Source organism: Barbus barbus (genome assembly GCF_936440315.1).
Source record: "Barbus barbus genome assembly, chromosome: 6".
In the NCBI taxonomy this organism is placed as follows: domain Eukaryota; kingdom Metazoa; phylum Chordata; class Actinopteri; order Cypriniformes; family Cyprinidae; genus Barbus; species Barbus barbus.
Window position 1 is genome coordinate 19,181,848 of NC_136734.1, and position 26,209 is coordinate 19,208,056.

Genomic DNA, 26,209 nt, shown 5'->3' on the forward strand with positions numbered 1-26,209 from the left:
TGGGGCCCATTTTTTGAGAATTTAAAAGCAGAAATATGAAACTTATATTTAGGCTTTACTTTGTAATGGTAATAAATTTGTAAAATTAGAATTTTACACAGAAAAGGTAAGTGATTTTTCACACTAAAAACATGTTGACGTTTTTTTTTTTTTTTTTAAAAGAGGGACAAGTGGAAAATAATTTATCTGGTAGCCTAATTAACATCATAATGTCACAACTGTTGACTGAGCTTAACTTGGTACTGAACCAGGCATTTCTTTCAGAGAACAATTTGTACACACTCACACGCAATGACAGCCACTCGTACACTTGCACAGCTTTGTCCAAATGTCTTCACTAAATACCAAACTTTTGACATTTTTGGAGCATTATGATGGGTGAGATTTTGCAGCATACTTCCATCTGGAATTAGACGACGCTTGAGACGAGCTGTGATCTCATATTAATCAACACAAACAATTAGCCACAGTTTCATTCGTTTCCTGACAGCTAACCTAGAATGAAGAGCAGTTTCTCTAAACCGGTGAGGAGAGGAGAGAGGTGATATGGCCTACTGAAACATGAGTCACCGCTACAAACGTGACGTCTGTTTCCATGCATGACGGTGTATGGCATGTTGTTAGAGATATCGTGTCAGAAAGAAGTCACGGTGCTCGTGTTCCTGTGAGGTGTGATCAAAAGTGACAGTGCGCATACCGAACCCCTCAGAAGGCAGCAGTAATTGGTGTAGACGTGAGAAGGTGCTGGAATGCCAGAGGAAATGAAATGACAGAGAGCTCCCCTCCCTCCTGTCTCTAGTTCAAAACATGTACAAAATCCTGAGGGCAACCACCTTGATGATCTGAGTCAGAGGCCAAAAAAAACATCCATACACACAAAGACAGGTGCACAAAAACAATTTTGCTTCTCCCATAAATATATAGTTTTTTGTTTTTACAGGAAAATAATGATAAATAAAGAACACAATATTTTAATATATATTTTAAAATGAATTATGTTCTATGAAATGATTTTATAGAGATTTGGTTCTGAAGTAAATGTACATTATTTTAAAGATGTTTTATTTTATTTTTACTGGAAAGCCAGAACATAATTTTAGTGAATTAATTTAAAATATATTCCTTGAAATTATTTTGCAGTGAATGTGCATTTTAAAGATCTATCTATCTATCTATCTATCTATCTATCTATCTATCTATCTATCTATCTTTTACTGGGAAACCAGGCATAATCCATTTTCAGAACAACAATATGCCAATGGCTTGAGAAAAATTAATTTAATCAAATTCTAAAATTATTTTTACAGTTATTTGCTTCTAACATTGTAAATGTCTAAATATATTTGACTGGAAAAACAGTCATAGATACAGTTTCAAAAAATGATAATTTGCCAATGAGGTTAGAAAAATGCACATCATTTTTAGTTAATTTAGTTAATGCAGTCACATTGTCACGGTGCACACACGAGGGGGATACAGGAACACGCAGAGGAGGATGTAAACTCAAATAACAGTCTTTACTTCAAATAAGGCAGGGCAAGGCTGACACAGAGAGGAACACCAGGGAGTAACGAGTAGACCAGACAAAATCAAACTGAATAGACAGGACTATAAATACACAGGATAAGCATAGATAATTAGACAAACACGGCTGGACAAGAATTAACTAATGATCACATTAAACAAGGACAGGAATCAAACCAAATATGGAAACATGAGGCGGGAACACATGACACACACGACAGAGGACTGACACACGTACACAATTTTGCTTCTCAAGTAACCGTATGTTGTTTCAAGGATGTTTAGATTTTTTTTAACAGGAAAACAAGACACAAATACTGCTTGGGAAGATTATTTTTGGCAGCACACAGAGGAAGCAGCAGCTCCAGTTGCTGTGGTGAATCCCCCTCCCCAGCCTGATTAGGATGGTGTGTTCAAAGACTGCAGAAAAATGTCTGACTGTGAAACTTCCAACTCCTCTCCTCTGTAAGCAACTGACTCCCCCAGAATCCTTCCTGGAGACACCCCAACAAGAGAGAAAGAGAGAGATTCTTGGCATGGGTGAGTCAGGCAAATCAATCAACATTGGACTGACAGACCTAACAATGCGATCCCAGAGGGATGATTGTTTACCATTATTGATTTTGTAAAAATCAGAGTCACAGGGTAACTCTTTCCTCTCCAGTAGTCCAGAACTTCCTCTTTGAATATGCAAGCATACTGTAACTTCTATAAACTGTACAGTTTCAAAGGCTCAGTGAAAACTAAACGCACTTTTGTGGATTTCGTCCATGTCTGTGGACTAACTGGATCATAATAACTAGCTTTGTTTTTGATAAGTTCCACTACAATTTCTTGTTTCAATATAAAAATAGTGTTTGTCAAACCATTTCAGTGTGATGTAGCAACAACTTCCAGTTATCAAGCACAGACTATATGTCCTCTTTTTCTGTGTGTGTCCTGGCCAGGATTTCTAAATTGCCTAAAATGTATGGGTTTTGGCATTTCTTTCCTAATGATGTGCTTTCTACAGGCCTCATACATTATATTTGACTCTTCTCAGTAGATCCCACCTTCTTGCACTTACACAATTGATCAGTTATGTACAATGCCTGCACACTATAGGTCAAACTTCTTTTCAGTCATTATTACCATCAGCCAAAACCCAGATAAAATTTCAAAATCCAGGAGAAAGAGAATTTATGGTCAGCCTATAGCTTATAGATTAGAAAAGACAAAAAAAAAAAAATTGATATCTGGTTTGTATTACAACAAAAGCTACAATGAATGACTAAGTTGTGAAAAATAGCTTCAGGCTCTACAGCCATCTACCTGTTCTTATTTGTTGAAGAAAGAGAAAATGTCAACATATCTCCATAAAAGAACAAACATCTAGAGCTTTAAACATGTACTTGGCAAAACTCCTAGATATTATGCAAATGAGTATTTGAAAATAACCCTGAGAAAGTAATATCAGCTGTACGTGCAGCGTGGGCTGTAATAAGCATGACTGTGAAAGTTCACCTGAGCTACAAAAAGACAAGGAGAAGGAGAAGATACCCTAGACACGTGCTGAAGGTCACTGATAAAAGTAGAGGAGCTGGCATGGGCCAGCTGACAAAAAGGACTGCTGATACAGAAGAACACCATGCCATTTTATCGCTCTCGCTTTCTCTCTCTCTCTCTCTCTCTCTCTCTCTCTCACACACACACACACACACACACGTAAGGTCCTCACACATGTAGTCTTCAGTATGTGTGAGGAGCAGGTTTAATCAGAGGGTGTTCACAGCTCTCTCTCCCACACAGTTCCCAGCGGAGGTCTCACTCAGTGGCTTACCCACAAGGACAAATCAGCATGGAGTCTTTGCTGCTCTCAGAAAGCACAATGAGCGGAGATGATGACCGTGGGTTGAGATTTGAGAAAAATTAATAAGTGACATTGTTTTGAGTACCAGTAAACCATCTAAACATCCTTAAAAGAAGAGAAATTGAGAGGAACCAAAATATCTGAGGCATAATATATTAAAGTCAACTATGAAATTGACAAATCTTGATTTTATTTAGTACTGTATATTTATTATAAAATATGCACATTTTTACATTTATTTATTTATTACAAATTCATGTTGTCTCGTAATCTTTAATTAAAAACATTTTGGTAAAACTTTAGTATAGGGACCGATTTTCACTATTAAGTTGCTTATTAGCATACCTATTAATAACATATTGGCTGTTTATTAGTACTTACAAAGCACATATTCTGCATGACCATATTCTACATCCCTAATCCAACCCAATATCTAAACTTAACAGCCGCCTTACTAGCTATTAAAAGAGTTTATTGAGTTTATTGAGGCAAAAGTTATAGTTAATAGTTTGTTAATATCGAGAATTGGACCTTAAAATAAACTGTGACCAACATTTTCAAACATCCAATGATCCAAGAGCCAAGCAATTCCTTTTGGACAACATTTGTTCCACTCCACATTCTGTGAAGCAGTTTCCGTTAGACATCACAAACAGGGGAGAAAATTCGCAATTTCAGTTTCATGCCGACTATAAAGTCTATTTTCAGAGAATGCATTTTGAAGTGTTTTTAGGTGCGTTCCGATTGACAGGCTCCCTACGCAGTGTTCACTGCTCCCTACTTCCTAAGTAAGGGATTTCCGCTGAAGTGGACTTCACTGAGAATAATCGCTCATTTGGAAGGCCCTGGAACGTCATCAAAGAAAGGCAATGATGGGGTCACGCAGATTATAATATAACATAATTAAATATTTTAATTTATTTTTACTATCAAACATAATAAACATAATAAATATTGTTAAAGGGGTCATCAGATGCAAAATTTGAATGAATGACGAGAATGACGTAGTTCTATCCCTCCCACGATAGTTGATTGACAAGACCGTCTTACCTTAGACCCGCCCTGAGTGAGCTGAGAGCATTGTGACGACTCGGGTGCAGGGGAAGACAACATGTCTCCGATTAAGCGATTGAGGCGTTCTGTTGTTGGATGTAATAATGAATATAGCAGTCGTCATTTACTCCCGACATCTGAGCTGCTGAAGATGCAGAGGATTACATTTGTTTTTGAAGGGAATGCGCCCCCTGATCTACCTAAATACGTCTATGTTTGGGCGAATCATTCGTGATCCAGCTTCACTTACGGAAGAAGTGAGTATAAGGGTTTTTAATGAATCTTTGCAAATCACCTTTCCTAATAATGTGCTAAAGTAAACAGTCCCTCAGAGAGCGGCACGAAAGAGAGGGGTGTGTCAGGATCCTACCCTGACAGTCTTGTCTGTCTTGTCCCTGTTCAATGTTTCTTTGTTTGTTTTGTGTCTGAGCACATGGCTCTGTCTCTGTTTGTGTTTGCCACATGCTCCTCTTGTCCAACCTCCCTGTTTCCCATGGTCACGCCCCCTTGTTTAGTCATTGTCTAGTCCTCTTTTGTTTGATTGTGTTCACCTGATCCTCGTGTGCTCTGCTGCTTTATATTGCGTTCCTTTCCCTTGTGTCCTTGCTGGTTCGTTTTGGTGTCTACCAGTTTCTTGGTCCTAAAGATATCCTTTGATCTAGCTCAAGTGATTTTTTGATCTCTTGTCTTATTTTATATCCTCGGTTCCTTTTTTGTTTTCTCTTGTTCTGTCAAGTTCTTGTTTTTTGATTGTGTATTCTTATCTAGTGTTTTCTCTTGATTAGATTTTCTTTTGTCTGTCTTGTGTCGTTGTGTTGTCTTGTGTTATTGTGTTTTGCCCTGTCCTGTCCTTACCCAGATTCCCTGGCCTCTGACCCCTACCACCTGGAAGCAGCTCTCCACTCTCACGAGTCAGGTCTCTGGTTCTGTGAGTCGCTACCCGGCGGCTAGACTGGTGCGACTTCTGAGATTCACTTCAAGCTACGGGGTCCCTGTCTTCCTGCCTTCCTCTGGAGCTGCTGCCTCTGTGCTTGAGTCCGCTGCCACCTTGGACTGGCTCAGTGGTCATCCCTCCTGCCTGTATTGTTGTCTGCCCTGCCCCTCTGTTTGGACTGATTCACTTCTCACTCCCCCTGCTGTTTCTAGTCAACGTCTTGTCAATAAATTACCATTGTCTGCTCATTTGCATCTGGGTCCCATTTCTTGCAGATCCCTGACAGAACGAACCAGCCAGTTCAGGACCCAGCAATGAGCATCCGTATTGTTCCTCCCAGTACTGCCAAGGGAGGACTGGAACTCCAACGGGCAGTGGCATCGCTCCGCCAGCAGGGCCGGGAGGTGGGTTCATTTGCCCAATTCTTCTGGACCATGGCAAGGGGCTTGGAGTACCCGGACTCAACTCTTAAGGAGGCTTTTAATCTCTGCTTGGATGACCCCCTACCACAATGGGAAATGGAGCAACTAAGAGGCCTAGATTATTGGACCTTTTTAAAGTATTTGCACCATCGCAAGGATTGGCAGATCCTTACACCACCAGAGTCAGCCTGCAGAGACCATGCCACCCTCCCTCTCATTTCAAGTCAAGTTCAAGACCCTCTTCAGTCTCCTACGTTAAAACGTAGACTGAGGAGGAAGAGAGCAGCTAAGACTGCTGTATCGGTTTCCGAGTCCACGGAGTTAACCGCAGTCCGTGTAGAAGCGATCACGGCAAAGGATCCTAGGTCTGTTCCAGTTATCCCTGGGCCTGTCCAGTCTTCTCCAGTCATCCCAGGTCCAGACTGCAGCGACCAACCTGTTCTCTTACCCTTGCTGGGTCAAGTCCCAGATCATCTTCTGACTCCAATAAAGCGTAGGTCAAGACGAAGGAAAGCAACCCAGAACACTGCATCGGTCTCTGAGCCAGTTGAGTCCGTTCCTGCCAGTCCTGGGCTAGTTGAGTCCACTCCAGTCAGTCCAGAGCCTGTCAAGCCTGCTCCAGTCAGTCCAGAGCCTGTCAAGCCTGCTCCAGTCAGTCCAGAGCCTGTCAAGCCTGCTCCAGTCAGTCCAGAACCAGTCAAGTCAGATTCTTTCATCCCAGAGATGGCCAAATTAGCAGCAATAACTTCAAATGTGGTTAAGTTCAATAGAGTCAACTCAGAAGCAGCCACGGCTGCTGCCGCCTCCCCAGTAGCAGTTGATCACACACTGCTGTGCCCCCAGAAGCCAAAGCGAAGGAGGGCCCGGGTGGTGCAGTTTGACATTGCCTCTCAAGGCGTCCCAAGTCCTCTGGTCCAAGAGGGCCTAAGCCACGAGATCCCATGCACATTGGTCCAGGTGGGCCTGAGTCAAGAGGCCCCAAGTCCAGTGGTCCAGGATGACTCGAGTCAGGATGCCTTGCCTCCAGAGGTCTTGGAGGACCAGACTAAGAAGGTTCCTAGTCCAGTCGTCCAGGTGGACCCAAGTCTGGAGGCCCAAGGTCCAATGGTCCTGAAGAAACCAACTCTGATGGTCCAATATCCAGTGGTCCCAGAAGTATGTAACCCGGTTGAACCACACCCTTGGCTGCCCACGTCACCTGTTGTCTCTGCCCTAGTGAAGGAATCTGTGACTGTTCGTGTAACTTTACCTGAACCACCTGTTAATCCTGTCACGCCCAAGAAGGGCAGTCATGTCAGTCGTGCCATGTCCTCGGAGCCTGTCCTGGTTCCAGACTTGAAGGCCTGTCCTGAGCATCCTAATCTGCCTGCTACAGCCAAGAAGGCCATATCTGTACTGCCAACCAGTCATGTCATGATCACTGAAGGGGATGCTGTCTGTCAAGTTCTGTTCTCTGAGACTGTTCCTGCCTCAGTCACAGATGCCTGCCCAGAGCGGTCAAATCCCCCAGCTATGGCCATGCAGCCCGACTCTGAGCAGTCCGCTCACCTTGTTGCGACCATTGAAGCTGTTAAGCAGCCCGCTCCCACCGTCCCGGCCACAAAGGTCCATGTCAAGCAGCCCGATCTTCCTGCAATGGCCATGGAGGCCATTCCTGGGCAGCCAGTTCTCTCAGCCACAGCTCTGGTCCAGAAGCCTCCAGTGTCTGCTCCAGCTCCAGTGCCCGCTCCTCCAGAGCGCCATCCAGTGGCCACTCCCCAGTCAGTCCCAGAGTCTGTCCTTGCGGTCCCGCAGGGCCCGTCAGAGTCAAGCCCAGTGTCTGTCCCTGAAGCCCTGGAGTGTGCTTCCAAGCCTGTACCTGAGCCTGTTCTTGCATCTCCTGACCCTGTTTTCCAAGAATGCACCCTCCCTGCCAGTGCAGTCATGGCCCCTGAGTTTGTCCCAAGGTCCGTCACCAGTCAGGAGTTGGCTCCAGAGACCACTAAGGCCATTTTGACGACTCCACCACTGAAACAGGCCTCCAATTTCTCCAGAAGGACCACCAACAAGGTCCCCATCCCGCCCTCCCTGTTACCAAGGCCTTATGAGTTCGCTAAGCCGACACCTCCCTGGTCGGCCACAAGCTATTTCCCTGGAGTATTTTCCTCCCCAGTCCCACCCCCTATGTTTAAGGGCCCCCCTGGAACTCAAAGTTTTCTTCCCAGCCCGCCCTCCCAGTTGGTACCCCCTTTGACTCCTTTGCACAGTGTGGACGCCTGGAGGCGTCCGTTGGGGGGAGGGTACTGTCAGGATCCTACCCTGACAGTCTTGTCTGTCTTGTCCCTGTTCAATGTTTCTTTGTTTGTTTTGTGTCTGAGCACATGGCTCTGTCTCTGTTTGTGTTTGCCACATGCTCCTCTTGTCCAACCTCCCTGTTTCCCATGGTCACGCCCCCTTGTTTAGTCATTGTCTAGTCCTCTTTTGTTTGATTGTGTTCACCTGATCCTCGTGTGCTCTGCTGCTTTATATTGCGTTCCTTTCCCTTGTGTCCTTGCTGGTTCGTTTTGGTGTCTACCAGTTTCTTGGTCCTAAAGATATCCTTTGATCTAGCTCAAGTGATTTTTTGATCTCTTGTCTTATTTTATATCCTCGGTTCCTTTTTTGTTTTCTCTTGTTCTGTCAAGTTCTTGTTTTTTGATTGTGTATTCTTATCTAGTGTTTTCTCTTGATTAGATTTTCTTTTGTCTGTCTTGTGTCGTTGTGTTGTCTTGTGTTATTGTGTTTTGCCCTGTCCTGTCCTTACCCAGATTCCCTGGCCTCTGACCCCTACCACCTGGAAGCAGCTCTCCACTCTCACGAGTCAGGTCTCTGGTTCTGTGAGTCGCTACCCGGCGGCTAGACTGGTGCGACTTCTGAGATTCACTTCAAGCTACGGGGTCCCTGTCTTCCTGCCTTCCTCTGGAGCTGCTGCCTCTGTGCTTGAGTCCGCTGCCACCTTGGACTGGCTCAGTGGTCATCCCTCCTGCCTGTATTGTTGTCTGCCCTGCCCCTCTGTTTGGACTGATTCACTTCTCACTCCCCCTGCTGTTTCTAGTCAACGTCTTGTCAATAAATTACCATTGTCTGCTCATTTGCATCTGGGTCCCATTTCTTGCAGATCCCTGACAGGGTGGGGTCAGCAGAGCTCATTAACATTTAAAGGAAAATGCTACAAAATGGCTTGCTCTGACAAGAGCTGTTTTTGACAGGTTTAAAAAGGTGTTTTTGTACACTACCATTGAGAAATTTTAACCAAACTATGTTACAGACTTTTCATTAACACCCTAAAGAATCATATCAACTTGTGGAAAATGGGCATCCGATGACCCCTTTAAAATGTATGTTTATTATACCTGTATGACTAATACAGCTATAATTGACTTAACAGACGCAGCGTCATAGTAAGCACTGCTGAGGTAAATAAAGTAAAATAAAAAAAAGACAGAGGCTCAGCTGCTTGTCATCGGTTTTACTTAGTTTCACCTATTCATACAATAAAATATGCAAATGTAACATTTATTGGCATAATAACCATTCATAAATACTCAAGTTTGTACAATAATAACAACAACATTTAAGAATACTCAAACATTGTAGAGCCTCTTTTAATGGCTCTGCTCCATCGTTCTGACTGGTGACGTGGTGCGTAAAGACAGTTGGGTGAATTTCCATTTCCTGTAAAGTGATGTTTTGATGTTCCCTAATTCCCTATGCTGTTTGCAGTGCCCTTCGCTCCCTTCAGATTGGAACTCACTTAAGATGGCGGAATACCCTGTGAAGTCCACTATATGGTTGAATCGAATGCACCTTCTGTCTTCTTGCATTGGCAGAATTTTGTTGTTTTGAAGGGATCACTCAGTAAAAATGCACCAAACCTGCATTACTTTATTTCCTCTACAGAACACAAAAGCAGTAATTTTGAATACCTTTAATGCTGAACATGCAGTGAACGTGGATGGCAACTTTTCAAGGGCTTTTCAAGGACTTTTCAAGCTTCTCAAATGTACAAAAAACAGGATTACAACAGTCAACCATAAGACTCATGAACTGTGTTACATGTTGTCTGAAGCCATATGATACATGATTCGATGTATCTTGTTTTAAGTATATTTAAATATTAGTAAAATATAAGACAAAGATACTGATTAAGTACAGGAGAAAACATGTTTTATGTGTAACAATACTGCAGCATGTGTGTTTTTCCCTCAATGCTATCTCTGTGCATCAAACCAGGAGGTGGAAACTGATGAGTTAAGACTTTTACCACCCTCAGAACTGAAAAGATTTATGGTTACAGACCTATCTGCGGGTGGTTAGCCAAACTCAGCAGACACGCTCACTCATCCACACCCACAGCGGAGTGGAGCCGCTCCTGTCTGTAAAGCCGGCAGGGAGTGTGGGTCAGGCAGCCTGTGAATAAAGACACACTGCTGTTTGGCTGCAAACAAACACTGCAATCCATTAGAGCCCACGGTCCTGCAGCGGAAAGGGCAGGGAATGAACCATTCCTCAAGATCACCGACGGGACTCACCTGCTTATAGACAAATCCTGCTATCAAATCTGGTCAAAACTGGATAAAGACCCTGGCTGTGTCCATAACAGAGAGCATACATCTTGTTGCCCAGACTTTATTTTGTATGAATGCACATCTTAAGCAAAAATATTTTAAAAAATCTTAATCGACCCCACATTTTACAGTAGTGTAGGTTAATATGATACAATATTTAATTTATTTCAAATTATAAAGTAAATTAATTATGAACTTAAAAATTATAACGTAAAAAATTGTAAAGTTATCAATTCAATTTTGTTTGTTTTGTAAATAATTTTCTTTTTATTTCTAACACTCTGGCACATGCCATTTCTGTTCTTTCAACTGTCAAACTGTGAGTACAGATTTGTGGGATATCACAGGCAGCAATGGCTACACCTATTCTATGGGAGGCGTCATAGACCAGATTGGATTTGGATGTTCTAGGCAGCACTGTATCTCAGACATCACAGTGAGTCACAGCAGCTGAAGTCTCCTCTATAGAAACAATGACAGTGACTCAAACAGCAGCTCAATGACATCAGTCAAAACAGTCTCTGAGTGGCTCCTCAAGGCTGGAAGTGAATTAGCAGTGTAATTCAAACCAACACGAAACAAGAGTGACTCTGGATCAGCATAAATGCATTATCATACACACAATGAGCACAAGTCAACTCCAACACAAAATTAACTGTCCACCAGTTTTTTCCTGATGTAGGAGACTCTTCCAAATGCCTGATTACACACACGCATCCAGTAAAAAACAAAAATACACAAACAGACAGCATGGTGAGTTTGAGCGAATCTTTCCTATAACAGGATTACCACTGCCAGATTAAACTGACAGAACAGTGGCAGTCATAGTAAAGGGGCGGTGGGTCAAGAGAGAGAGAGAGAGATGAACAATAGCCTTCTAAGTACTCCTGTCAATGACGGACTGTGTTTGGATGGAACGTGCTATTAGGCGTCAATCAAAACCATTAAAACCAGTCAAACTGCAGCCAGTTTGCTGATTCAGACCTATTAAAGCACACTACACTGGACACACTGACAGATGGTGTCACACTATGACAGATAGCAAGCTCAGCTGAATCCACAATGCTGTGTATTTACTATGCCAAGTGAATAAGAACAGAACCCACTGTAATATCACTCCGACTTCCCATGAAGCTACAAGAGGCCATTGAAAACGTCACGCCATTATTTGTGATATATTTGAATAAATACAGCTATGTAAGTCAACTGTGCTTTATTCCACCCTGATTTACCAGGAAATGTACCAAGGACACTGGCTTCAGTTTGACTTCTAAGGCAGCACAGGATCACATCTGATGAAAAATTCAAGCTTTTGAGGCAACCATATTAACTGAATGATTAGAATGTTTATTTTTTGGTACAATGTTGAAAAAAATACAACATTTATAAACGAATCTGCTCTGACAGGTGCCGTTTTTTCTTCTTCTAACAACAGCTGAATTGCATGTAAAGAATTGTCGGTTAGGATGTGTAGGATTGTAATGAATAGTTTATTATTCCCTCAAGGAAGGTCTATTAAAACGACGTGGTTCTCCTTCATTTCAAACGGTGTCTAGGGAAGCTTTGAGAAAAGACGTTAAAGAAGACACATTAGCATACTTTTCTAATTTGGCCAATAAATGGTATGGATCTAACCCTCCTCCCACCCACTCACATCTGCCTTCGGCAAATCAAATCTGACCTGTGACTCACTATAACTGGATCAGCCAATAAAAACCCTCATAGCAACTGAAATAATTATATTTGTCAGAATAATGAGGACCGATGTTACAGTCACTCAGTAGGTCAAGGACATTCACTCTAGCTGTGACGATTCCTACAGAACTACTACATTTATACTATCAACGGTATTTAAAATAAAGTTAAATAAAAAATAAAATAAAACAATACACAAGAATCCTTACTATTCCTTATTATTTGTGACTGGAGGAAGTGTATTATAAGGAGCGTGAAGACAATTACTTGTGGCATGCATTGCTAATTACTTTAACTTTTGGTGAGCTACATGGTAAAACCCTGTTAATCCAGCCTTCATTATAAAATTAGTCTCTAGCAAAATGTAGCCTTCAGGACATATGGGCTTGATATCAGTGCTGTTATCTTCTTTCAACGGGAACTACTGCAAGACTGGAAGTGATTCTTTTTTTAATCTTCCACCAGCCTGACTGCTGATCCATCAGATGTAAACCAAAGCGAACAAACTCTTAGATGATGTAACAGTAGCATTTCAACTGACATGCAAAAGGAAGATTACAGTACCTGTGCGAAAGAGCAGAACTAATGAAAACATCACACTTACCAGTGTAGATTTGCATGTGTAGCTGAATTTCGCGATACTAATCCAACATAGAGGTTACTTAAATTAGTTTCTGCTGCTTTTTCATAGTCTCTCCTTGTCCACTTAATACAGTGGAATCTCAGATGACTCCAATTATCTAATTTTCAATGTCAAACCTCAGACACCAAGCAGTCTTTACAGAAACGAAAGTTATTCACATATTTCCTACCTAAAAAATTATTCTGGGATCATTTATTACCCTCATGTCATTCCAGACCATATGACTTTCTTCTGTGGAACACAACAGGAGATATTATGAAGAATGTGCTACTTGCTAATTTCCAAACAATTCCAATGGATGAAGACAAGAGCTTTCGAGCTTTAAAAAGGAAGCAAAAACCATTAAAAAGTATCTTGAAAACTGTCCAAATCACATCTTGTTCTGAATCCATAAAACTACTTTGTATGAGAAACAGAACGAAATTAGAGTAATTTGTTTCAGAAGACAGAATTTATTAAAAAATGTATTGTTTGTGTTTTACTTTAAAAGGAAAATAGAGGATGAGTAAATGATGACAGAATTTTTGGGTAAACCTTTTAAACAAGTTCAGTTTTTTAAGAAAGAAAGAAAGAAAGAAAGAACCAGAATTACATAATAAAAAATAAATAAATCAAGCCTGCAAAGAACTCTAAATAATCAAAGTTAAATCAAGAATGTGCCCTTCTTAAAATGTTCATTTCCCACTTGAGAATTCAGGAAATGTTTCACAGTGGGGAAAAACAAACAAACAAATAAAGGAACTAATCAATCAATCACCGACACAAAGCAAGTGGTAAAAGCTAGAGGATGTCCCCATGACAGCTGATGTAAGGGTTTTGTATAGTGACAACACCCCCATTATGACAATGGTGTGGTCCGTCTCTACTGCTTCTTCCTCTTCTCACTATTTATATCACACAATTCACAGCTGTTGCAATGGCAACAAATTTTATCCCACCTTTTGCGCTTGAGGCAGAATGAAAATCTAAAGGATTGCCTGAGGATAAGAGTCAAATCCAGCTGCAATCTTATAGAGCAGATTAATTTAGGACTGCAAGATATACTTAAATAAGAAACACAGTTTAAAAGCATGTCTGTGCTGAAATCAGTCACAGGCTCTTTAACAGCTGCATTTAATACGGTCATTGCAGTTTAAACCTTTTACCTTTTACAAAATTAAAATATCTGTTTTGGAATTTAAGGATGTACTTTTATAAAAGGTGCAATCAGACATTCACCAATAAACTTTAGTCAAGATCAGAGGATTAAAATGACGAATTATAACCTAATTGTTAAAATTAGAACAACACATAGGGCAACATAGAATTGCTAATACTTTCTAATATGTGGCTATTGTTTTCCCACCAAAAATGAAGGACATTAGGTGCATAAGAAATCCCCTACCTGAAATGATTTCTAATTCAAACAATATTCCCAAGAAAACATGCATATATATATATATATTTTTTTTTTTTTAAATTTTTTTTTTTTTACATTTTGGACAATGAGCCATTACATGCTGTTGGGAATAGACCCACATGACCTGACAACGGTGGACAGAAAGAGAAATGAAAGTGAATGCCGTCCTAACCATCACTCCACAGTACAAGAAAACACGTTAGATTAAGAGTGACATTTTGTCCTGACAAGAGAGGAAATGAAAATCTGATGTTTAAGGACATATTTCTCTCAGTCAGAGAAGGAGACAGTCATTCTCTGTTTCAAAACCTAGTGAGATGCCTCAGGAAACAGCACTTTAAGGCATCATATGTGCACTCCAGGCCCACGGCTGATCCAGATTTAATTATGCCTCCTCCTAAGACGCTTCATTTTAGCCAAATTATAACGCAGGATCGCTAGTTTCTTACATGGAAAAAGCAATCCCAAAAGAGCTCAATGAAGAAATAAATCCAAGTTCAATTTCATAGTAATGTTCAATTTTTTTTGTTGTTGGTGTGATTAAAAATGAAATATTTTACACAATTTATGTGTGCTCTTTATTTTTTAGGATGGAACCAAACAGAATGGAATTTTTGGTAACACTTTATTTTAGGGTCTCTTAACTAGTTGCTTATTAGCATGCATATTACTAGAATATTAGCCATTTATTAGTAGTAATTAAGCACATATTAATTCCTTATTCTACATGACCTTATTCTACATCCATAATCCTACCCAATATCTAAACTTAACAACTACCTTACTAACTATTAATAACTAGCAAATTAGGAATTTTAAAATTAGTGAATAAGTGTTCCCTATTCTAAAGTGTTACCGAATTTTGTGAACCACATTTTGACATTCTGACGACATTATAACCAATTGTATAATTTTATCTACAGTATAGACTGAATATATTAAGAAAAAACTACTTATATGATAAAACACCACAAAACTACTAATTCTTACTAAGTTTAATTATAAATTAATTTCATAATTAAAATATTATATAAATTATTCTTAAAAATAGTTGTATGACTTGAAATGTTTCATCCAGTTTGTGTGTGCTTTGTATTTTTATGCGTATTAGAGCATCATGTCCTTAGCTAAGCAACATACTAACTCAACTGCAATATTGAAATCAATTGCAAGTCAAGTCTTCCGTGCTATTTGTGAGCTTTTTCATGGAGAGCCCATGTTACTGCTGCACATGTACATCATTTCTGTACAAGAGAAGAAATCGCTGAATAAATTCATTTGTTTAGGTTTTCTTTGTGCATAAAAAGTATTCTCGTAGCTTCATAGCATTACAGAACCGCAGATGTCACATGGACTATTTTAATGATGTCCTTACTGCCTTTCTGGTCCTTGAAAGTGGTAGTTGCATTGCTGTCTATGGAGGGTCAGAAAGCTCTTGGATTTTATCCAAAATATCTTACTTTGTGTTCTGAAGATGAGCAAAGGTCTTACAAGTTTGTAACGACATGAGGGTGAGTAATTAATGCCAGAATTTTCTTTTTTTTTTTAGATGGAAACTGTCTGCGTACAGAGCTTTCTAGAAAAGATCTATTAGACTCAGAGGTTAGTCTACAAACTGAGAGGAAAAGATAATGAAACCTTCTTTTTCTTTATAGTTCTCACGCAGTGACACTGAGTCTCTTCAGTCCATCTGTTCACTTTGCATTTTTAGCTCTTGAGTTTGAGTACATTTTGAGTGAGGTATGAAAACATCCAAAGAGTGTGAGATAGAAAGAGGAACGCAGAGACTGAGATATTGGATCTTTGTCAAATATATGACAAAATGAGACCTCACTCACCTCCCAGGCTCATCTATCTTCTGTGGGAGAAGCAGTGTCAGTACCAGGGTAAAGAGGGATGTTGAGGTAGATGAGTTAGGGGTCTTGAGGTTGTTAGGGTCAGGGCTCAGTATCAGGATGCTGAGGATGGAAGAAAGAATTTCAATGCAGATACAGAGACAGAGAAATATGTTAAATACTATAAATGTATTTAGATATTTTACTTTACTAGTGAAAAATATCTGGATACATTTTATAGAGAAAAAATTTCCAATAGCAAATAGCTTTTTTTTTTTGCTTTAGAAATAAATGTCTAAATGTAACACATTTTTGGCATAAACCTTACAAATTTTTTTTCCAAACTACAGTTTTGAGAGCTGCAGTTCCAACCACGTTGATGTAAATGTTAGTTTACTCTTACTGTAGGTTTTCAGGAATCACCTAATCATTAAACTATGATTGTAATGACGGACTTACGATCATAGTTGGCTAACAATGCTTTTGGCCCAAGTTATATTCTGGTCCCTAGATACAAGTTGGGTCTATGTGATTTTATCATCTGCTGGGTGGAAGTCTGTTTTTTCAGAAAAGCTGTAGCATATTTCTTCTCAACGCACTGTAAATTCTGAGCTATCATTCATGTCTGCAGTACAAACAGTGCAGGAGTGTAAGGCCCCGATACACGTCAAACGAAATTGAAGAACGAACTGTTATGACGTCATTTCGAACAAAATCAGGCCAAAACGAAGTTCGTTATGAGTTTGTTTCGGCAGTTCGAAACAGTTCACCAAAGCGAACTTTCTGGGAAAGTTTGTTTTGGCTCCTAAACACCTTTGAGCTACCATTGGTCCGTGGCGATTACGCAATCGGTGGGTGGGTTCGGGAACTCCGCCTTCTTTGACGCGCAATTTTTTTCCCCCAGGTTCGTTTCATTCAACAAAGTTCAGACAGGAGAACAACATCTCCAAGTCACTAGCAACATAAATACACTGTGTCGAATAGCTGAGCTGCCACAAATATATCCGCACCTGTATGATCGCTCACGGCGAGACTTCAGAGAAAGCATTTAATTCCTAGAAAGAAATTGCAACGAAGCTTGGTGTCGACGAACCGGAGTTATGCAAAAAGCGACGTAGAGAAACATCAGATGCAAGTTTTCCAAAGCCATGAAAAGAATGAAATGAAAGAATAAAGATATAAGGTAGCAAGTACCAAATACATGCGTTTCAAATAAATGTTACACCATAGTACTGCTGCTGCCGTTGTTGTTCTTTCAATAAACGACTTTAAATAGTATACAACCATTGTTTTTATCAAATTATGACACCACATAAAATATAAAAACGTGTAACAATTTATCCAGTTTAATAAAAGACCTAGATACACCATGGTTGTTGTGTTTAGGGCATACGCGTGAGCATCGACACATGTTTGTTTACATTAATCTACAGCCCGCCTCCAGCAGCGCGGGGGTGTTGGAATGTTCGAAAACAGTACACCGTCGCTCAGCCTTTTCGAACGTCTTTTTGCCCCAAATAAAGAATGAAAACTAACTTTGTTTGAAGTATATCGGGGCCTTAATATTTACAGATGGGTTAGGAGTTATAAAACCCTGAGCACTAGCAAATGACGCTTGCTTTAGCTCGACACTCAAAGCACTTAATATAGCAAAGCAAATTTGCACTGCATCCTCAGTTATTAATGATGCATAAGGCGGTCACAAAGTAAAACTGAAAAGCATTTTAAATTTCAGTATCAGACTGAAGCTCCTCAAATGTGACTTTCGATCATCAAAACTGCAAAGCAGAACAGACCAGATGAATCTACATTTAAAACCACAGCCACACCGAACTGTCCATTCAGAATACTAGAGATAGGATGAATCCTACAGACAGCAGGATGTAGAAATTCAATGAGTCTTTCAATTTTACTTTAGCTTATAGGTATTTCAAGGAAAATCACCAAATGACCTAAAAGATAAATACATTTTTTTGAAATGTGTACAAGTTTGTTTTTTGTTTCATATTTAAGAAAATATTGAAAAAAAAAAAAAGGTTTCTGCATAACGGTTGGACACTTAACTTGATCTGTCTGATATTTTTCTTTAGGTCACCAGTCATTTGACAGTTAGGCCTACACGAAAACTCTGCTCTATAAATACTGACCACAAAACACTTCAGCTAATTCTGTTTTTCTTTTCTTTTTTTTTACTGCGGGGTCATGTAGGGGGTAAAAACTCATTACTTGTAATTGTAAAGTCATAAGACATGGTCACTGAGGCTTTGAGAAGCCACTTCACCCCAGGCTGCTCTGGGGGTTTGTCCCTGCAACAAGAGCACTGGAAGTCACTTTGAATTAAAGCATCTCAAAAATGACAACTTGCTGGTTCGGTGAACACAAAACATGTGAAAGATATTCTGACTAGACTAGAATCAACTATATTACTCAGGCAGATTTTAGCTAAACAGTGTTAACAGTGGCTAAACAGTGTTTCACAGGATGACAGGATTTGTTGTTGTACTGTCTCATTTAAAAAATCCTGTAATAGGCTATTTATGGCAGGTTACACCGTGACAACTTGCCCCAAAACTGGAGTCTGTGGTCTCAAAATGTGCTCAATGACCTGTATATTTTGTATAATAGAGTGCTGAAAGGATAACATATTTTTTATCAGCCAAAAGTCAGAAACAGGTTAGCATATTAGCACATCTCGTTCCACTGTCCTGAAGTCAATGGCTTTTTGAATAGGTTTTTGGTTAAATGCTCAAGTTATTTTTTTTATATATTTATTTTTATTTATATTTTGTTTTATTCTACAACATAAAATACATCAGTAATACCCCGGTGTGATTTTTTTAAAACTTTAACTTATCTTAAAAAAGCGGGTTGCTAACACGTGGCTAAATGAGAATACAGAGGTCTTCAGGGACAGTAAACGTCACCGAACAAGTCATCTACTCACTAGTTTGCTTTTATAGTCAGTTTATAATTGAGCCCTTGCAAACTATTCTAACTCAAACTTTCAGGAAAAAAAATATCTGTAGATAGAATGACAACCAGTCATACATATGTATCCTTTCTCGTGCTAAAAAACATTCCCATCCAGCCCTTCTGCTACTGAACGTTACACACATTCATCCAGCATACAGTGCTTCTTCTAGGCTACTGCTAGTATCTAGGCCACAGGCTCCATCATATCTGTCCTTAGCTGACAGTGGCAGTTAAATTTGTGTTATGTGAAAGCCTCTCCCAGGCCTTTTTCATTCACCAGTTAACAGCACTCCTACCCTGGGGTGAGCGATGTGTGTGTGCGCGCATGCGTGTGTGTGAGTGATGGACGCATTTCTGCTCCCTTTCACTATCTGTTCATGTCCAGCACTGTGATTTTGGGAATTGTGCCCTGTCACTTCACACAGCCACCAGGCCATTTCGCTTCCAGAGAAAAAAATCTTCCTAAAGATAATATGACACATGCAGGATGGAAACTGTTTTCTTCTCATTTTATCTACTGAACAAGACGCCGGTAATTGAATGTATGACTAAAGGGGGCTTCATCCCACATGTGCTCGTAATAAAAAGCTACTGTCGAAGTATATAAATGAAACTATCTGTAATGAGCCGTGATTTGGGAGAGCTGGTCTTTTTGCTAGGAGCACCGTCACCTTTCCAACTTGTGAACAGACTGTATTTTCTCATTCTAATTGTCCTGAGCATTTGATCCACAGGATCACCATCTAGAGCAGAGGTGGGGAACGTTGATCCATGTGTTTGATTAGGGTTGGAGCTAAATTGATGGACTGGAATCATTTGGATGACTTGTGAATTATTGTAATGTTTTTATCAGCTGTTTGGACTCTCATTCTGATGGCACATATTCACTACAGAGGATCCATTGGTGAGAAAGTGATGTAAAGCTACATTTTTACAAAATTTGTTCCGATAAATAAACAAACTCATCTACATCTTGGATGGCCTGAGTACATTTTTTAAGCAAATTTTCATTTTTGGGTGTAATTTAATGATATAGGTCTATATTGTTTGTTAGTTGTAAAATACTGTATGCTGGCTCCAATATGTCATCCTGTATTACCGTCTAAAAGTACTGACTATTTACAGACATATTTCACAACATACATTTCTGCTCATGGATGTTCAGTTTACCTGTGTGCGAAGTAAACACATCTTTGTTTCCAGGTGGACTGAAAGGAAAAAAATGCATGTCCTTATTTCCACAAGCCAATCAGATTATAGCAGATCAATAAAGTACTTTTCAGTTTAGTGTGAAAATGCATCAGATGGTCAGTGAAGGCACTGTGGGCGGTCCGTGGGCATGGCTTGTCAGACTCAAACTATCTATGAATAGGTCTTTCAGTAGGCAGAGAAAGAAAGTCGGACCGTCTTTTCTCTTGCTAGTTCAACCGTATCAAATTGTCTAACATGAGAGGAGGAGCATAAGCTATCTTTAACCATATTCAACAATATCTAGAAGGGCCTTTGCCATTTCTTCCCTTTTCTATCCCTGCTCTTCCCAACAGCACAAGCAGACAGAAACCGATGCCTGTATATCTCTTTAAGACAAGCCTGCATACAATCTGCATTATCTTGGTGGCTTTCTGGAGCTTAATGCGACAGAGTAGCTTTGCTGAACTCCAGATCAACCTGATTATGCCACTTTTGTGAGATTATGTGCGATTAGTCACTAACAGTATCATCAGACGATGTTAAGGGAACAGTTCAAAATTAAAACATCTTCTTTTGTGTTCCACATTAGAAAAAGTCTTACAGGTTTGGAATGACAGGAGGGCAAAAAATAATGACAGAATTTCCATTTTTGGGTGAACTATCCCTTTAAGCATACACAAAATATACAGAAGAGCAATGAAAATTCCCTTGAATTTAAGAGAAATCTGACTAATTTTTTTTTGAAAGATGATACTAAAGAGATTAAGATTAATTCTTTGTTCTGCATAACAGAGTTGCAGCAGAGTGAGAGAAGATATACTGGTATAATTAAAAAATTGTTCGAATAAAAATCGATAAAACAAGGGCAGGGACCCATGTGTCTCAGCTGAGCATGAGTTCTGCGGTGTGTTTGGAGAGAGAGGGGCGAGAGACAAGATAGACGTGGGTGGTCACATCGGTCTGTAATTACTCCCTCGAGCTGCAGGTGAAGAGAGATGACCTTTCCACAAGCTAAAAGCACAGTGCGCACAAATCACCTGACAATTCGTGCAGGAGTCTGGGCTATCATGTGAAATTTCTAATGAACAGATGACATCAAAATACTCATCCTGTAGAGCAATATATGTATTTCTGAGATTAACAGTTCTGACTATTCAATGCTCAAATCAACATCCCATCAGTGAATTCAAAAATACATGAGAAAATTTAATTCATAGATGTTATACTTGAATACATCTCTTCAATGATGAACATGCTTTTAATTTTTTCGTATTAAAATAGATTTTCATATTTATCAGGGGCATAATGTCAAGAATGTCTAATGGACAAAACTGTCCTGATATCATAATAAAGAAACAGGCTTTATCAAAAGAATGACATTTTTAAAAAGAATTTTAAAAACAAAACTGCTTTATTGATTTGTCATGTGGTATGACCAACAAGGCCATATGGTCCAATGAACTTGAAGAAAAAGTAAATTATATAATAGAGTAGGGCTGGGCAATATGAGCAAAAATTCATATCTCTGTATTTTTTGGCTGATTTGCGGTATACGGTATTATTTGGGTTAAATAAATAAAGTGCATGTAAGCATATATTATGTACAAAAAAGGGTTAAAATCACATTACATTCTAACATTGTAAAATTGCAATCTAAAAACAAAAAATAATGCTTTAAAGCAGAAGTTAAATTTACTAAATTAAAATTTAAATATTCAAGTCAAAATAGTCCCCAACAGACTTTGTACTTGATGGTTAAACAACATGACATTTTTATGATGCGTTTACACTTTTATTAGTTTGGTTCTCTTATTAGTTCTTTTGAAAGAAAATAATACATTTAGTCCTTGTTCACTTAGTGTTCACATTTTCATTTTCGGACCAAACCTAAAGTTACAAAATAAAAGGCATTAGATATATGGACAACTGGACCACTTTTATGATGTATATTTAGCAAACTTAAGAACGAACTATGCTGTGTGCTAGGCAAAATGCGCTCGTTGTATGTGTGCACATACTGTATGGTGGTATTTAAACCCGCTGATAACTCAAGAAGTGCTTATAAAATGTGTAAAGGAGTCAAAAGAGCAGCAAGAATTTCTCCATTGCAAGAAGATGCAGTTTCAAAGTCTGTACTCAACCCTAATGAGCAACATCACGACTATTACAAGAAAAAAATGGGTATGCGTGATCATTCTGTCCTGTTTAGAGTCAAATCTTGTGACTTCATGGCATGTTTTTGGTTCTTTTAGATGTCTTTGGTCCATGTTGCATTCAAATTTCAGTCGAAGCACACCAAAGTTTGTTTGGAAGTTGACCAAAACCCATCTTTTCAGGAGTCTTGTTTGGTGCGCACCAGGGTTCCAGTGGCAGCGTTCACACCAGAGTTCATTGTAATCGAATCAAACCTGCCCAGTGTGAACACTCTCTCCGCCAAAGCGCACCAGAATTCGGTCTGAAGCACTTGTTTGGTGTGCTCCAGGGTCCGGGTGGCAACATTCACACTTACTTAAATGAACCGCACTAACAGAGTAATTGCTTAATTTTTTTGGTCACACTTTATTTAAGGTCCAATTCTCAGTATTAACGAATCATTAACTACAACTTTTTCCTCAACAAGGGCATGATTAGGGATGTTGAATATGTTCATGCAGAATATGTGCTGAAAGGGTTAGTTCACCCAAAAATTGAAATTCTGTCATTAATTACTCACCTTCATGTTATTCAAAACCCGTAAGACCTCCATTCATCTTCGGATCACAAATGAAGATATTTTTGATGCATTGATGCAACGCGGATATGCGTGGCCTATTTTAACGATGTCCTTGCTATGTTTCTGGACCTTGATCGTGTAAGCAATTGTTGCTGTCTATGGGAGGGTCAGAGAGCTCTCAGATTCCATCACAAATGTGTTCCGAAGATGAACGGAGGTTTTACGGGTTTGGAACAAAATGAGGGTGAGAAATTAATGACAGAATTTTCATTTTTGGGTGAACTATCCCTTTAATAACAGCCAATACGTTAATAATAGGTATGCCAATAAGCAACTAGTCAATAGTCAGAATTGGTCCATATACTAAAGTGTTACAAATTTTTTTAATCAAATCAAATATGCTAAGTTTTAAAATGCCTTTAGAGTCATTCAATTTAAGCATCCCTTAAAAATGATGCAAGCTTACAAAGCCTTATGAAACAAACATGAAAACAAAAACTCATTTTAAACTAGACGTTTAAAGATTTTTCCTTTTCTTTTACATGTCATTGGCCCACCGATTACTCAAACATTAAATAGACTTTTTGCAGGATTTTCCTTGAATGAAGCTCCAGAACATGTTTGTTTTGTTTTGAAGCGGCAGGGGTTGTATCGTCTCAAGGCTCCCGGCATTAAGCTGTCTTACATTACACCAGGCTAATCTCTGCCAGAGGCTGGTTTAACCACCACACATCCCCAAAATCTACTGAGCATGGGCTCTGAATCCCAGACAGAGCAGTTCTCATGTGGAGCGGCCTTCAAGCGCTCATGAATTAACACAGCAGGCTTTATACACAAACCGATACACACACCGTAGCCGTAGCTTCACGCTCGACGCTGAGACAATGAACAGTGGATCGTGAGAACTTGGAGAGGCCGTGTAGCATCACAACAAAGGAAAGCCTCATCTTTTTTGTAATTCATACAATCCAGCGCTGTTAATCTCAAGGCTTTTGTAGGTCTTGGACAAAACATACACAACAATGTGTCTGTCAGCCGGCCTAAACTGAGATCAGTTTGCCAAACATCAGAGTAATTCTCTCATGAGATGAGAATGACAACCAGAAAATGAGCAAAATGTACAATCAAAGTGAGCAGCAAATAGATTATTCACATATAAGCGATTGTCAATGTCTGCTCTCTCCCCATCAGCCATTAGCTGACAGAGAGAGACAGAGAGAGAGAGAAAGTGAAGCAGAAGAGATTTTTTTCCTAGAATAAACCAGGACACCTGTCCTCCCACAGGGCTTATAGCTTTATGATCTGCAGTGTGAATGCTGCACTGCTAATAATGTAATAATATCACTGTCAGGCGGTTTATGATCATTCACTCACTGCTACCTATCATTCGCATCTCTTCTTAGTACAACACATGGATCAAAGCATAAGACATCAGATCTTGAAATTCAAACGCTAATTAAACAGTTGAGTCAGAACATATATTATGTCTACAAGTACTGCAAGAGGAGGACTAAACATTTACAACGCATTAGATTATATATGCAAGAGTGGAACAAGTTTTCACACGTGGAAGGTCTATATCATACCGCAGTATGTTTGTTTTCTTCAATGAGCTGATTCAAATCATACATTTTGATCCAAATAAAAAAAAAAATGCATGATATTTACTTAATATATAACATATATCAGCACATTTTTGTAATAGCTTTCGGGTTAACAAGTGAACAAAACAAAAACCACAATAAGGTACGTTTAAATATGTCAACTATTTAATGAAGAGCATGGATGATATAATACCAATTTTACTTTGATATCAGGACAAGTTGTCACAGGCTGTAAATGTAATTTTATTCATTCATTGCATTATCCGTAGACCAAAATGTTATATTTACACACATTACTTTTTCCACTTTTTTGTTCAACTGTTTAGTATAAAAGTCTGTGAAACTGATAAAACAAGTTTATGATTAAAACAAGAACAAATATCTGCCATGGTCTCAGGAAAATAAACTTAATTCAAAGGGAAAACAAGTTTTATATCCAATTGAAAGATTTTTGTTCTTGTTATAAGCATATACTCATTTCATGTTGTTAAATTGTTCAATTTGCCTCTCAAGAAAATGTATCTTAATTTCAGGACATTTGGTTTTTGTATTGAAATTCATGTTTTGCAATGTGATGTAACATTTAAAGCCACGATTTTATTAATTTAAGACTTTCTGCTCCGATTTAAGACCTTTTAGCGAATTAAGACCTTTTAAGACCCGCAGAAACCCTGTTTTACTTTTTTTGGTTCCCATCGTGAAAACTTACCCCATAGAGTTTAACACGTCCTGTTTGGGATCCCAAGATAAACTGATGTTAAATGAACTTTGAATTTCAAAAATTTCCCCACCCACATCCTAAGGAATCTTCTATGCCCAGTAGAAACAAAATAATCCAGCAAAATCAACATCACAAAACCAGCTTTGCTAAAATCATAGAGGAGATTGTGATATTAATGATTATTAATCAAGTCATTTAGAAAAGCCTATTATGCATGGTCAGTTAAAGTCTCTGTTGTCAGTTGTCCCTGTATTAATAATCTGTCAGCTTTACTTTCTCACCAGCATCACAGCTCGGATTATGCCTATTAAAATGTATTCAACATGACCTAGTCATTCCTTCCTGAAGATTCCTAAAAATTAATTACAACTTCTAAAAATTTTGCCAGGCTTAAAGAACAAGTGGAGATTGTTAAATCAGCCTATAATTAAGCACAGACTCTTCAGTCTGGCTCTTTCTATTAATTTTGCTGCAGTGCCTTGTAGAACATTCATTATAATTCTATGCAAGTAAATTTGAATCTAATTATGGCCAAACCTCTTTTACAGCAGACTCCATAAGTTAATGACTCCTTGATAAACAACAAAGGGAACAAACAAACAATTGCCAGATGGTGCAAAACAAATGTAAAGAATGTTTTGGCTTGATAAAAGAAAGCTTTTATCTCTTGCAATTAAAGTAATCACACGATGGAAAACTGAAAACTTCCATCCAAGCCATTAGCATTTGACAGTCTAGAGTAAACAGACTAGTTATTCAGGACTGAATGTTCTTTCCTCTTTGAACTTAGTACAGGGATAGTTCACTTAAAAATGAAGAATCTGTCATCATTTACTCATCCTCATGTCGTTCCGTTCATGTTTTTTTTTGTCTATATTATGAGTCCAAAACTTTCAAATTTGAAAAAGGACAAAAATAATGTGAAATGACTTGACAGGCATATTGCAAGTTTATATTGTAAGTGACATGATCCCTTAGTATAATGAGCAGATTGAAATTTAAGCTTTTATTTAAACGTCAAACCTCATTGGTTCTAGCATGCTCAAAATTACATTTTTGGTCAAACG

The 26,209-nt window shown here is 39.0% G+C and overlaps 1 protein-coding gene across 2 annotated transcripts in view; it reads right to left on the bottom strand.

The window, feature by feature from the left end:
* LOC306870927 (amyloid-beta A4 precursor protein-binding family A member 1-like) overlaps positions 1–26,209 on the bottom strand; it is a 58,811-nt gene that overhangs the window by 21,624 nt on the left and 10,978 nt on the right. For both annotated transcript variants that reach the window (XM_079418518.1, XM_079418519.1), the window contains exon 2: positions 15,944–16,063. The gene's annotated coding sequence lies outside the window, so the exon portion shown is untranslated. The remainder of the gene's footprint in view (positions 1–15,943; positions 16,064–26,209) is intronic.